This window comes from Marmota flaviventris, chromosome 2, assembly GCF_047511675.1.
Source record: "Marmota flaviventris isolate mMarFla1 chromosome 2, mMarFla1.hap1, whole genome shotgun sequence".
NCBI lineage: Eukaryota > Metazoa > Chordata > Mammalia > Rodentia > Sciuridae > Marmota > Marmota flaviventris.
The window spans coordinates 559485-574384 of NC_092499.1; positions in this window are offsets into that span (position 1 = coordinate 559485).

The window sequence follows — 14900 nt, forward strand, 5'->3', positions numbered from 1 at the left end:
CAGGAAGGGAGAGGTACAGGTGGCTGTGAGCAGGGAGAGGGAAGGAAGGGTACAAGGGGGTGTGAGCAGGGAGAGGGAGGGAGGGGTACAGAGGGGTGTGAGCAGGGAGAGGGATGGAGAGGTACAGGGGGGCTGTGAGCAGGGAGAAGGAGGGCAGGGTACAGGGGCCTTGAGCAGGGAGAATGAAGGAGGGGTACAGGGCCTGTGAGCAGGGAGAGGCAGGGAGGTGTACAGGGGGTGTGAGCAGGGAGAGGGAGGGAGAGGTACAGGGGGGCTGTGAGCAGGGAGAGGAAGTGAGGGGTACAGGGACCTGTAAGCCAGGACAGGGAGGGAGGGGTACAGGGGGTTCTGAGCAGGGAGAGGGAGGGAGGGGTACAGGGATGTGTGAGCAGGGAGAGGGAGGGAGAGGTAGAGGGGGGGCTGTGAGCAGGGAGGGGGGTGAGGGATAAACAGGCCTTGAGCAGGGAGAATGAAGGAGAGGTACAGGGCCTGTGAGCAGGGAGAGGGAGAGAGGGGTACAGGGGGGTGTGAGCAGGAAGAGGGATGGAGAGGTACAGGGGGGCTATGAGCAGGGAGAGGGAATGAGGGGTTCAGGGGCTGTGAGCAGGGAGATGGAGGGAGGAGTACAGGGAGCTATGAGCAGGGAGAGGGAGGGAGGGGTGCAGGGGCTGTGAGCAGGGAGAGGGAGGAAGGGGTACAAGGGGCCTGTGATCAGGGAGAGGGAAGGAGGGTACAGGGGCCTGTGAGCTGGGCCAGGGAGGGAGGGGTACAGGGGCCTGTGAGCAGGGAGAATGAAGGAGGGTGTTGGGGTTTAAGTGTGCAGAGTTTAGCTCCTTCAGGCCTGATATTTTGCAAGAGCTGTGGCTGTGATTTAGGTCAGCTGAGGCAAACCTCAGCTAGGAGGAGGAAAAGTTCTCTTCCCCTTATTGGAAGTCACAAGTTCTGCATGGTTTGGCCAAGAGGAAGAAGCTTCCTGCATACTTATCCTGGGAACAGTACATTCTGAAGAAACAAATGTATCCTCAGAGGATTAGATAATGTCCACAAAGAACTTTAGGAGGGTACTTATCAAATAAGCAGGAACAATCTGAATTTAGCTCTGTGTATCCGCTGAGGCATGATATTTGGGCAATGTGGGCAACATGATATTGAAGAATTGTTTGCTTTGTTAGAAGAAGCATATAAAAGGAACTTGCAAATAAACCTCAGCATGCAGTCGCATTTGCTGCCTTTGCTCTGCATCCCCTGTGTCCTGGTTATTTCGCGACCCTTACCCAGGGACCCGAACGTTCTAGACGTTCACAATTGGTGCCTGAACAGGGACCCTACTGGATTGACAGGAAGGGTAAATTATTTTTCTTTATATTACAGGGTGATGGGACAATCTTCATCTTCTCCTTTTTTACGTATTCTTAGGCATTCACTTGCTGTCTACGCTATTAATATTTCTCATTCTGATATAGAGATGTGTCTTAAGGTGGTCAGGGAGTGGAATCCCTGGTTCCCGGAGGAAGGATCTATGGATGTGGATAATTGGAAATGGGTCCATCACAATGTTGAAAAGGCCATGAGGCAAGATGAAAAAATTCCAATTCGGTTTTGGTCTATCTGGTCTATTTTATATACAATGTTTAAAGCTATAGAGGAAAAAAAGTTGATTGGCAATTTACAAAAGGAGCTAACTCTCTCTATTCTAGATCTCCCTCTAGATATTAGTGAAAAAGAAGAGGTAATAAAAGATACACAACAATTGACTCATAATTCTTCACAAAATTCTGCTGATTTAATTGGTAATGCTACGGAAAAGAAAACGAAAATAAAAACGATGATTGATGATCGCTCCGTTTCGGAGCAATTCAAACTTGTTATGGAGGAGGTTCTGGGACATCTTAATAAATCAGAAGCTAAAGTGGACCCTAGGCCTTTATTGGGAACCAGGCCCTCTGCCCCTCCGGCCACCAATCCTTTTTTGGCAGCTTCTTTAAAGGCTGTCCAGGAGATGGACTCAGAACCTTCTGACGATGGTTCTGAACCTTCTGACGAAAACTCCTTTCTTTGCTTTTCCTATAATCAGGCCTGATCCAGCTAATGGAATGGCACAACCACCTCGGTATGAGGGGATTAATATTGATCATATTAGCATATTAAAAAAGGCAATGACAATGTACGGACCTCAATCCCATTATATAAAAGCATTGCTTCATGCTTTTGCTACTCATTACAATAATTTTGCTCCTGAGGATTGGAAGATTATGGGCCATGCTCTTCTACAGGAACCTGAATATCTTCAATGGCACATATGGTTTTTAGAAGGATGTGCCACTAAGGCTAGAGAAAATAGTAACAATCAAAACCCTGTTATTCGTGCCATAGGATACCCTATGTTATCTGGCACTGGTATGTATGATGACATTCAACATCAAATTAATATTCCTCCTGAGATTCATGAGCAATTGAAGGAAATAACTTTAGAAGCTTGGGACAAAATTAGATCTACTGGAGAACATTATGGCTCATGGACAAAAGTTTCACAAAAACCCAATGAACCTTATGTAGAATTTTTGTCTAGATTAAAATTGACAATTGAACGAACCATGGTAGGAGAGGCTACCAGGCAACAATTACTACGTTTGCTGGCTTATGAAAATGCTAATGAAGATTGTAAATGAGCCATTTTACCGATTAAAGATACAGAAAGAGGATATCATCAATTACTTGGGATATACAGTTACTAGACAAAGGATAATTCCTCAAAAACTACCAATTAGGAGAGATAATTTAAAAACACTTAATGATTTTCAAAAATTATTAGGGGATATTAATTGGTTATGACCTTCTTTGGGGATACCTACTTATCAATTAAGTCATCTGTTTTCATTGTTACAAGGAGATTATGCACTTAATAGCTCTCGTATAATTAATAAAGAAGCCTCTGATGAATTGACCTTTGTAGAACAACGCATTAAAAATGCATTCCTTCAGAGAATAGATTTACAAGCCCCTATTTCTCTATATCTTAAATACATTTCAATATCCTACTGCAGTTCTGGGACAGCATGAGCTTCCTTTAGAATGGATTTATACAAAACATAGATTCTCCAAAAATATTATGCCATATGCTGACCAGATCGCATTATTAATTGAACAAGGAAGACAAAAAAGTATAACTTTGACGGACAATGACATTTCTCACATAATTACCCCATTACCTAAAGACCAATGGACTTATTTAGTACAAATGACTGAAATGCTACAAATAGCGTTGGCTGGATATACCGGAGGTATTTCCTATCATTTCCCCAAGGGCAAATTATGGGACATGTTAAAACGTCAACAATTTGTAATCAATAATATTATTAGTGAATATCCTTTAGATAATGTTGTTACTGTGTTTACTGATGGATCAAAAACTAAAAGTGCTTATTGGACAGAGAATCAATATTGGGTTCAAATAACAAACTATCAATCTGTTCAACAAAATGAATTATTTACAATCATTCAAGTTTTAAATGATTTTGATAATCAAGACATTAACATTCTTACTGACTCTGCATACACGATGGGAGTAATTAAAAATATATTTACTGCAGTAGCCTATTCTAATAAACCTACTCTACAAAATCTTTTTCATACTTTACAAAAACTTTTACAAGCTCATAATGCTCGCATATTTATAGATCATATTAGATCGCACTCTAAGTTACCAGGATTTTTGACATATGGTAATGCTCAAGTAGACAAATTAGTGATGTTCAAAACTCCTCAAGAAGAACATAATTTGTTTCATTCTAATGCCGGACATTTACACATTAAATATAAGATTCCATATAAACAAGCAGAACAAATTATTAAAAATTGTCCAATTTGTCGACCTTTACATCTTAGGATTGTACCTTCTGGAGTAAATCCTAGAGGGATTCAACCTAATGAATTATGGCAAATGGATGTTACACATGTTCCCTTGTTTAGACGTTATTCTTGTGTTCATGTTACTATTGATACATACTCTAAATTTTTGTGGGCTACCGCTCAAATTGGAGAAACCACCCGTCATGTTATTCAACACTTAGTGGAAACATTTGCTATTATGAAAATTCCCACTATGATTAAAACTGATAATGGTCCGGCTTATACTAGTAAAAATTTTAAAGATTTTTGCAAATTATATGATATTGTTCATCTAACCGGAATAGAATATAATCCACAAGGACAAGCTTTAGTAGAACGTGTACATGCTACGCTTAAAACACAAATTAAAAAATTAAAAAGGAGGAAAATAACAGATTTAAATATTCACTTGTTTAGACATTTACAAAATCAACCTAAAGCACTGTTACATCAAGCCTTATTTATTTTAAATTTTCTTAATCTTCCACAAAGAGAAATATTGACAAGAGCAGAACGACATTTTGAGCAAAAAACCTTAGAAACAGTTCATGAACCAATTTGGATAAAAATTGCGGCAGATGCTGAATGGCAGCCAGGGATTTTACTTTATAGAGGAAAGGGCTATACTTATGTTTCAACAGAAAATGGACACCAGCAGTGGCTCCCAGGGCGATGGATCCAGACCCATCACAATCAGAATGGCACCAAGGGGGGTACCCTATCCACTACCCCAGCCAAGGAATCAAGATCCTGAGCTTGATGTTCCGGTGGCAGCAATGGCGCATCTTCATCTTGGGGCCCAATGCCGTCGACATCCTAATTTCTCTCCCTTACCTACGTGGGGTCAAATTAAAAAGCTGAGTGGGGAAAAGCAAAAAATGCTGCAACGAACAGGGAAGAATTGCACCCCAGAAAATTTATTTCTGGCCATGTGTGCCTTATTGACAGTGTCTTCTGCTTCTGAGGTACAAAATAATAATACTCACTATTGGGCCTATATTCCCAATCCACCTTTGCTGGAACCTGTTACTTGGGGAGACATGGATATTACCTTATATACTTCTCCTGCTCTTTTATCTCCCCCTTGGAACAATTTAACATATATGAATATTAATGATGGAACACCATTTAATTTCACTTATAAGAATAATAACAGTAAACCTATATGCTTGGGTGTTCCTCCTTGCTTGCAATTAGATTGGCAACATTGGATACTAGTTGGAAATTGGAGTAATAGTTCTCGAACACGTTTACAACACGTTGTCTGCATGGTCCATCAATATGACCTGGGATAATATAACTGAACAAAAATATCCTATGTTCCCCGAGTGCCCCGATTTTACTTATCAGGACTTGAGATATTCCCCTTTCATATGGCAGGAATGTTTAGGCAAATTTGGGAAGATATTTCAGAATATTATCATGTGGGGTCCTTACGGGATGTTCCTAAAAAATTGTTCAGAATGGAATATTACTGCTTGTGATTTATCTTCTACATACAGAATCCCGCCGAAAGAGAGATGAAATGAAACCATTCGGAACGACAAATTGATGGCCTGGGGTGATGGCGGAATTGCTGATCCACGCTTAGCTTCAGTGCAGTACCCTCATCATTTACAAACACATTTATGGAAAATTTCTGCTGCAACTAAACCTGTAATTTTGTCTAATGGCTCTTTCTCTGGGACTAGTCAATCTGCTGCTTCTTATAATTTTACTGTATTTAAAGAATATAATATAACCACATATGTACCCATGCCATACCTGTTCTTATTTGGAAATGTTACTTTTGATGAGGGAATTTTATGCTTTAATTGTAAATTGTATACCTATATTAATACATCTGTTTCCATTCCTTCTGGTTATTCCATTGTGCTGTTACAACAGCGCTCTCACATTTGGCTTCCTGTGAATTTACAAAGACCATGGTCCCAAGATCCTGTAAATACTTTGGTTCTGGAATTTTTTAGACAATTGTTAAAATGTACTAAACGGTTTGAGGGAGTTGTTGTTGCTGTAATTCTAAGTCTTATTGCAGTGACTACAGTTGCTACAGTTTCAGGTATAGCTTTACATACTTCTTTACAAACAAAACAGTTTGTTGAGGAATGGCATAAAGATTCGCATGAGTTATGGCTATCCCAGACTCAAATTGATTCTAGACTTCAAACTCAAATAGATATTTTAAAACAGACAGTTAATTGGTTAGGAAAAAAGATACTCACCTTAGAACAAGAAATTAAATTAAAATGTGACTGGAATTCAACTTCTTTCTGTATAACTAATGTACAATATAATCAAAGCTTACACAAATGGAGTATCATACAAAATTATCTCGATGGTAATGATACAGCTCAATTAATGATTGATTCTTTACAAAAGGATGTATTTGAAATTTTTGGAAAAGGGTTTCAACATGATGCTGCTGCACAAATAGCTGAATTGTTTTTAAAACAATTAGACGGATTAAATCCCAAAGGAATTGCTCAAAGTCTTACCCATACGGCTGGAGGAATAGGAATAGTGTTATGCTTAGTTATTATCCTGTTTATAATTATATATTGCATGTGCATAAGACCATCTCAAAACTCTATATTAACTTTGTGGAAAGCTGTTTTAGAAAAACAAAAGAAAAAGGAAGAAATTGTTGGGGTTTAAGTGTGCAGAGTTCAGCTCCCTCAGGCCTGACATTTTGCAAGAGCTGTGGCTGTGATTTAGGTCAGCTGAGGCAAACCTCAGCTAGGAGGAGGAAAAGTTCTCTTCCCCTTATCGGAAGTCACAAGTTCTGCATGGTTTGGCCAAGAGGAAGAAGCTTCCTGCATACTTATCCTGGGAACAGTACATTCTGAAGAAACAAATGCATCCTCAGAGGATTAGATAATGTCCACAAAGAACTTTAGGAGGGTACTTATCAAATAAGCAGGAACAATCTGAATTTAGCTCTGTGTATCCGCTGAGGCATGATATTTGGGCAATGTGGGCAACATGATATTGAAGAATTGTTTGCTTTGTTAGAAGAAGCATATAAAAGGAACTTGCAAATAAACCTCAGCATGCAGTCGCATTTACTGCCTTTGCTCTGCATCCCCTGTGTCCTGGTTATTTCATGACCCTTACCCAGGGACCCGAACACTCTAGATGTTCACAGGAGGGGTACAGGGGCTGTGAGCAGGGAGAGAGAGGGAGGGGTACAGGGACCAGTGAGGAGGGACAGGGAGTGAGGGGTACAGGGGTTGTGAGCAGGGAGAGGGATGGAGAGGTACAGGGGGGCTGTGATCAGGGAGAGAGAGAGTTTGGGGTACAGGGGCTGTGAGCAGGGATATGGAGAGAGGGGTTCAGGGGCTATGAACAGGGAGAAGTAGGGAGGGGTACAGGGGGATGAGAGCAGAGAGAGAGAGAGAGGGCGACAGGGACCTTTGTGTTGGGAGAGGGAGGGAGCGGTACATGGACCTGTGAGCCAGGACAGGGAGAGAGGGGTACTGGGATTTTGAGCTGGGAGAGGGAGAGAGGGGTACAGCGGTACATGGACCTGTGAGCAGGGACAGGGAGGGAAGGGTACAGGGACCTGTGAGCAGGGACAGGGAGGGAGGGTTAAAGGGCCTGTGAGCAGGGAGAGGGAGGGAGGGGTACAGGGCTTGTGAGCAGGGAGAGGGAGGGAGGGGTACAGGGTTCTCTGAGCAGGGACAGGGAGGGAGGGTTACAGGGGCTGTGAGCAGGGACTGGAAGGGAGGGGTACAGGGACCTCTGAGCAGGGACAGGGCAGGTGGGGTACAGGAGTCTGTGAGTAGGGAGAAGGAGGGAGGGGTACAGGGGGCCTGTGAGCAGGCATAGGGTGGGAGGGGTACTGGGGGCCTGTGAGCTGGGACAGGGAGGGAGGGATACAGAGGGGTGTGAGCAGGGACAGGGCGGGTGGGGTACAGGGGGCTGTGAGCAGGGACTGGTAGGGACGGATACAGGGGGGTGTGAGCAGGACAGGACAGGGAGCCAGGGTACATGAGGGTGTGAGTAGGGACAGGGAGGGAGGGGTACAGGGGAGTGTGAGCAGGGAGAGAGAGGGAGGGGTACAGGGGGGTGTGAGCAGGAAGAGGAATGGAGAGTTACATGGGGGCTCTGAGCAGGGAGAGGGTGTGAGGGGTACAGGGGCTGTGAGCAGGGAGATGGAGGGAGGGGTACAGGGACCTCTGAGCTGGGACAGGGAGGGTGGGGTACAGGGATCTGTGAGCCGGGACAGGGAGGGAGGGGTACAGGGGTTCTAGCAGGGAGAGGGAGGGAGGGGTACAGGGGGTGTGAGCAGGGAGAGGGAGTGAGGGGTACAGGGGCTCTGAGCAGGGAGAGGGAGGGAGGGGTACAGGGGGTGTGAGCAGGGAGAGGGAGTGAGGGGTACAGGGGATGTGAGCAGGGAGATGGAGGGAGGGGTACAGGGAGCTATGAACAGGGAGAAGGAGGGAGGGGTGGAGGGGCCTGTGAGCAGGGAGAGGCAGGGAGGGATACAGGGGCCTGTGAGCATGGAGAGGGAGGGTGGGGTACAGGGGGCTGTGAGCAGGACAGAGAGGGAGGGGTACAGGGACCAGTGAGCTGGGACAAGGAGGGTGGGGTACAGCGGGCTGTGAGCAGGGAGAGGGAAGGAGTGATACAGGGGGTTGTGAGTAGGGAGAGTGAGGGAAGGGTACTGGGGCCTGTGAATAGGAAGAATTAATAAGGGGTTCAGGTCCTATGAGCAGGGAGAGGGAGGGAGTGGTACAGGGACTTGTGAGCAGGGAGAGGGAGGGAGGGGTACAGGGGGCTGTGAGCAGGGAGAGGGAAGGAGGGGTACTGAGGGGTGTGAGCAGGGAGATGGAGGGAGGCATACAGGGCCTGTGAGCAGGGAGAATGAAGGAGGGGTTCAGGGCCTTTGAGCAGGGAGAGGGAGGGAGGGGTACAAGGACCTCTGAGCAGGGAGAGGGAGGGAGAGGTACAGGGGGCTGTGAGCAGGGAGAGGGAAGGAGGGGTACAGGGGGCTGTTAGCAGGGAGAGGGAGGGAAGTGTACAGGGCCTGTAGGCAGGGAGAATAAAGGAGGGGTACAGGGGCTGTGAGCAGGGAGAGGGAGGGAGGGATAAGGGGGCCTGTGAGCAGGGAGAGGGAGGGTGGGATACATGGGGCTGTCAGCAGGGAGAGGGAAGGAGGGGTACAGTGGGTTGTGAACAAGGAGAGGGAGAGAGGGGTACAGGGGCCAGTGAGCAGAGACAGGGAGTGAGGGGTCCAGGGACCTGTGACCAGAGACAGGGAGGGAATGGTACAGGGCCTGTGAGCAGGGAGAGGGAGGGAGGGGTACAGGGGGGTGGGATCAGGGAATGGGAGGGAGGGGAACAGGGACCTGTGAGCAGGGAGAGGGAAGGAGGGGTACAGGGGCTATGAGCAGGGACAGGAAGGGAGTGGTACAGGGGCATGGGATCAGGGACAGAGAGGGTGGGGTACATGAGGATGTGAGTAGGGAGAGGGAGGGAGGGGTACAGGGGGGTGTGAGCAGTGAGAGAGAGGGAGGGGTATAGGGACCTGTGAGCAGGGACAGGAAGGGAGTGGTACAGGGGTTGTGAGCAGGTAGAGTGAGGGAGGTGTACAGGGGTTATGATCAGGGAATGGGATGGAGGGGTATAGGGACCTGTGAGCAAGGACAGGGAGGAGGGGTACAGGGGCTGTGAGCAGGGACAGGAGGGAGGTGTACAGGGGGCTGTGAGCAGGGAGAGGGAGGGAGGGGTACAGGGAGGTGTGAGCAGGGAGAGGGAGGGAGGGGTACAGGGGGGTGTGAGCAGGGAGAGGGAGGGAGGGTTACTGGGGGGCTGTGAGCAGGGAGAGGGTAGGAGGGGTACTGAGGGCCTTGGGTCCTCAGGGGTGGGAAGATGCAGGAAGGAGCTTCTCAGGACCCTGCTGAGGATGGCCTGCCCTTCAGGATCCCAACCCCAGTTATGTGGACCAGAGCAGGAGGTGCTTTGAGCCCTGTGCAGGATCCAGAGTCACTCAGGAAAGGCTCAGGTGGAGGTTCAGGCTGCAGCTTGGGAAAGAAGTCAGCCTGTCACTCATGGGAGACGAAAGTTCTCCTGTGGGACCCTGAGGCCAAGCATGGGCTCATGAGGGACATGGAGTGCTGGGTGCAGGAGGAGGGAAGCTCAGGTCCCCAGGCTGCCTGATTTGGTAATGGAGGAGTGCTGAGCCTCTCAGGGAGAAGTCTGTCCCCAAGCAGACCCACAATCCGAACCCCACCTTGCCCCTGTGCCTCTCCCAGAAAGCAGCCTAAGGCGAGGTGACCTGAGGCTCTGGCAGACCCAGGGTGCTTCCCTGTCACAAGGCCCCTGGGCGACAACACCATCAGGAAGGATTTGGGATAGGGGGTATTCAGCTGAGCCCCAGAGGAGGCCACTCCTAGTCAGGAGACATGAGGAAGCAGTGCCACCACTCACAGACCCAAAGAGAGGAGGTCAGGGTCTCATGCTCCCTGGTCAGAGGGAGCCAGCTGGCCCACCAGGGGGCATGGTGTATGACCCCCGGGCCTAGGTCTGTGTCAGGGTCCAGCGAGTCACTCCAGCAGGTCTCCCACAGGGAGTATCACCTGGTGGGATCACCATAAGCACGCAGGCCATTGTGGCTCCCAAGGTGCCCCAGGGTCACCACAGCTTCTCTGGACAGCCAAGTGGGATGTGGGGCCAGCAGGCCGAGTGCAACACACCATCTCCAGCTGTCCCACAGGGAGGAAGGAGTGTCACCAGGAGGGTGAGTACTGGACACTGTCCATGTGACTGAGCCCTGCTCTGGTGGGGGAGCCCACACTATGCCAGCAGGGTGGCAACAGGACATCAGAGGAGTCACTGCAGGGGACACAGGCTCACACTGACTTGGCACAAGGCTCCTGCTCTGGGGGAGCAGACAGGGAGAGGGTAGTGCCAGGGAGACCTGGTTGAAGAGGCTCCCAAACCCAGGGATCCGAAGAGCTGAGCAGAGGGGAGGGGGTGAGGAGCCCCAGGGCCCAGGGAGCTGCAGAGCTGAACAGAGGGGAGGCAGGAAGGAGCCCTGGGGCCCAGGGAGCTGCAGAGTTGAGCAGAGGGGAGGGAGGGAGGAGCCTGGTGGACAGGATATCTGGAAGGCAGAGATGAGGGGCCAACTTTGGATGCAATTTCATGGCCCTGTTAATGTCCTGCACTTAGAAACAAAGTGTCACAGGGGCTTAAACCATTTTCACAGTCGGGTGGGATCTTCTCCCCCAGGCTTAGAGGGCAGAAGGCTGAGACCAGGGGTCACAGGACTTAGCTACCTCCCAGGCTGCAGGGTAGGCTCCAGGCATGTCTTGTCCAGCTACAGAGGGGAACTTTACAGATGGCGGGAGTGCCAAGGTGGCCCTTCAGCACTTAGCCAGTGCAGGGGAACATTGGGGCTGATGTAGGAAATGACCACAAACCAGCAGTTGAAAACCACAGGAACTTGTCCTCTGCCAGCCCTGGAGGGCAGAGGCCAAGACCAGGGGTCCCAGGCTGAGATCCCTGCATAGGCTCCAGGGAGGCTCCTCCTGCCTCTCCAGCTCCTGGGACTCCAGGTGGCCCTGGGCTGGTGGCCCCTCACTGCAGTCTCTGCCTCCGCATCCAGGTGCTACTCCTCTGTGCCTGTGTCCCCTTCTCTGTCTCTAGTGAGGACACTGTGATTGCATAGGGCCACCCTTGCCCAGGATGGTTTCATCTTGAGATCATTACCTAATTATATCTGCAGAGACCCTAAATGCAAAAGAAGCCCTATCCCGAGGTCCCAGTGCACTTGGGGTGCTATTCAGCCCACTGGGTTTGGACATGGGGACGCATCCCAGGTGGGAAACAGGGGTGTATGGGCAAGCCCTTGTGGGATGCCTGATAGACTTCCAAGCAGGGTGTTAGGCAGAAATCTATTCTGGGAGCTGGTGTGTGCTCATCTACAAACGGGGGAGTCATCAGCAGGTCGGAGTAGGTGCAGAAGGAGGCTGCCCTGAGAATCCAGGCAGGGCCTGGGGAAGGGCTAGCATTTGGCAGGTGGAGGAGGAGCATTCTGGAGGTAGGACAGCTGGACCAAGGGACGTGGAGAAGGGTGAGTGCCTGACGTCCTGTTGTGGGGTCACGGGGACATGACAACTGGTTTGGTGCCAGGGCCCCTGGAATGTGGGAGCAAAGGGCGTGTGGGGCTCTGTGCCCCCATGGTGTGTCTCAGGGAGAGCTAGGTCTTGGCTGTATGGAGGCCACTACCCTGTCTGCAGCGGGAGGAACCCTTGGTGTGGGCCTGCAAGAGAGCAGCACCTCCTGCCAAAATCCTCTCCTTGGGGAGTACCCTGGCAATCCTGCTGGCAGAAAGCGGTGGTGGCAGGAGAGGCGCAGGGTCCCTGGCACCACTGTACTCATTGGAGTGGCACGTGGGCAGAGGCCGCTGAAGGAGCCTACAGGAGGCTGAGGGAGTGATCCCCAGACCATCTCAGAGGGCAGAGGAAGACGCGGGGAGGGGGCTCTGGTGCCTGTGAACGTTTGGGTGCCATGGCCAGGTGTGGGAGGCCAGGTCGGGTCAGCAAGTGAAGCTCGGAGATCAGCAGTCCGTTCTTTACAGGATGCCTGTGAGTAGAGCCCTGCCCACCGCCCCCTTTGCCTGCCCAGGGCTCCCCGTGCCTCCCCAGCGCCCCCTCTAGGCCTGCCGGGCCAAGACTCTGCTCCCTGTGAGCCTGCCTGGGTGAGCCCTGTGGACTCCCAATTGCAAGAGGGCGCTCTTCTGCAGTAGGAGAGGAGCACAGTGTCCCGCTGCCCAGGGCAGCGCCTGTGCGAGGTGAGATCCCAGGAGGGCTGGGGAGCCAAATGGTCCGCCCTAAGGGGAAGTCTCAGGGATGCCTGGTGGGGCTCTGGCCACGACCTCGGAGGCTCTCTATGGAAGCAAGGTTCTAAGGGCTGCTGCTTCTCCTACTGTAATGCAGAGTGCACAGGGGCAACTCCTGCAACTGCTACCTTGGCTCTGCAGGACAGAACAAGTGACATGCCACCGCCTAGGGCTCTGTTGGTTTGGTGAAACAGAGGGAGGGATGAGGGAGGGGAGGGCGGAAGACAGTTGCCGCCCCCAGTTGGTGGAGCCTTCAGCCTGAGTGCAGTGGAGTCCCAAGGAGCTGAGGGAGCAGGACAGGATGAAGGCTGAGGAGCATGTGAGCCGCCCCAGTATGCGAGCCCTGGGCTGCTGGGCCTCCTGCTGCTATCCAGGAAGGGCCCTGTGAACTGAGTCCCACCAAGGGCAGGCGTGGCACAGCAACCCAATTAACAGGAGCATTGCAAAGTGAGCCCTTCTGGGGGAGGTCTCCTGGGCAGAGAGGCCAGGGTATGTGCTTGGGAGCCAGCCACCTGCAGATCGCACCCCACCCCAGCCTCTGAGCCGGGCCCACCTGGACAGTGGCTCAGCTTAGCAGCCCCTGCTTCCCAGGCTGTAGCTGGGGGTCCTGGAAGGTGGGGGAGTGGTGGGCACACTGTGCCACCAGAAGGAAAAGGCACAGGGATTCCTGGAACCTTGCCAGGGGGTGCCTCTTCAAGTGACGGGGCACCTGCACGTTCTGTTGACCTCTCGGGTCATGCAGAGTGCCAGGTGGCAGAGGAGCCAGGAGGGGCACGGGCTTGGCTGGGTCCCTCTCTGCATCGCCATGTCTGCCTGGGTGAGGCTTCATGAGCAGAAGAGGCTGTCCTTGAGACCACAGGATGTGTCACACATCTGGGAGCGCCCAGCCTGCACGGTCCAGCAGCCCTCACCCGATGACCAGGAGAATGGGACAGGGAACAGGGCACTCACAGCCCTGTCGTCCTCCCAGGCCATGGCGTCCCCCAGGATTGAGGCTGTCATCAGGGAGAGGTACAGGATGGGGGAGTGTCCCGTGTGGGAAGAGGAGACAGGCAGCTGGTGTATGTGGACATCAACGCCAGGACTGTGTGCCGGTGGAACCCAACTCTGGGGAGGTGTAGACCATAGGCCTGAGTAAGTGGACCTGGGGGCTGCAGATGGTGGGCCTGAGGAAGTGGGCCTGGGGCTACACACTGTGGGCCACAGTAAGTATGGGTCTGGGGGCTGGAGACGTTGGGCCAGAGTAAGTGGGCCTGAGGGATGCAGACAGTGGGCCTGAGGAAGTAGGTCTGGGACCAGCAGACAGTGGACCTGGAGAAGTGGGTCTGGGGGCTGCAGACTGTGGGTCAGAGGAAGTGGGCCTGAGGGCTGCAGAGGGTGGGTCTGAGGAAGTGGGCCTGGGGGCTGCAGATGGTGGGTCAGAAGTAGGCCTGAGGGCTGCAGACGGTGGGCCTGAGGAAGTGGGTCTGGGGGCTGCAGACGGTGGGCCAGAGGAAGTGGGTCTGGGGGCTGCAGACGGTGGGCCAGAGGAAGTGGGTCTGGGGGCTGCAGACGGAGGGCCAGAGGAAGTGGGTCTGGGGGCTGCAGACGGAGGGCCAGAGGAAGTGGGTCTGGGGGCTGCAGATGGTGGGCCAGAGGAAGTGGGTCTGGGGGCTGCAGAACATGGGCCTGAGGAAGTGTGGGTCCCCTAGAGCTCCAGTTGTTCCTGGGGAGGGAGCTGTGAGACCATCATATGTGCCCGGGGCCCCGTGTCCCCTGAGGTCCTGGGGCTCGTTTAGCTATGAAGCTGTCCTGCCTGCCCATGGCCCATGTCCCCTGAGGTCCTAGGGCTTCTTGGTACCTTTGTCATAGGTGTCCAGCATCACTCATGGCCTGAGGGTTGCAGGGGCCCAGCTGGGGCACCTGGTTGCTCAGCACCTGGCTGCCTGCTCTGGAGCCCCTGGAGTGTGGGCTGTCACACCCTGGGCACAGGACAGACCGTGGGGGTGGGAAGTCCTGGTGTACAGGATGGACCAAAGATGGGCTCGCTGTCCTCCAGACAAAGTCCTGGAAACACTGACATCCTCCTGGCAGCTGTGTGGAGCCCGCGCCTGGCTCTGACCCCGGGTTGTGCCACACACGCACCTGTCCTGACTCAGGAGCCAGGGTGGGGGTGACTGTGCTT